We start from the raw sequence: 738 nt of genomic DNA, 5'->3' as shown, positions 1-738 counted from the left end.
GTTGGATTATAACGAAATTACCATCGTCAACAGAAAAAGTGCTACCTACTGATAGATAAAACTGATTACAATTAACATAAATAATTTATTTTGATATCAAAAAAGTAAAGTTTTTACAGTAAGTAGATAATTATAGTAGTTATAGATATTATATAAACATAGAGTAAACATAGGTAGTTAGCTCCACAAATAGTTTCCAAAAATATAGTTTCACCAATCAAGTTACTCAGTATAATATTATAGAACCTATTGTAGATATGTAATATTATTATCAACAAATATTGTATATATTATTTTATCTATATACACGTCATAATTATTGTCGCCGCCACGACGGTAGATAAGCCGTAGGCGCACATCACCGAACGACACACACACACACACACACACACGCACACATATATCATTGTTATTTATATTATTGTTTATTTATGTTAAAATTGTGTCAGCTGTGAATTATATAATATGTAGATAATGAGCGGTAGGCCGTTGACGTCAAGAGTTAGCACGGCCGCCGGAATCTTCAGTCCTGTTTCTCGGAGTGTAATCGAAACACACATTATTATTACGTGCGCAAATCGCCGTTTCGTTTTGAAATATTATATAGCCCTTATTTTTGTAGGCACGAATTGCCAATATTATATTATTGTTATTGCGGGCGCAAATCGCCACAGTTTTGCATATTATTTTATTGTGTACGCTAATCGCGACAGTTTGTTTTATTGTTCAGTAGCACGA

This window comes from Acyrthosiphon pisum, chromosome A2 (genome assembly GCF_005508785.2).
Source record: "Acyrthosiphon pisum isolate AL4f chromosome A2, pea_aphid_22Mar2018_4r6ur, whole genome shotgun sequence".
NCBI classification, from domain to species: Eukaryota; Metazoa; Arthropoda; class Insecta; order Hemiptera; family Aphididae; genus Acyrthosiphon; species Acyrthosiphon pisum.
Note: the sequence above shows the minus strand (reverse complement) of the source record.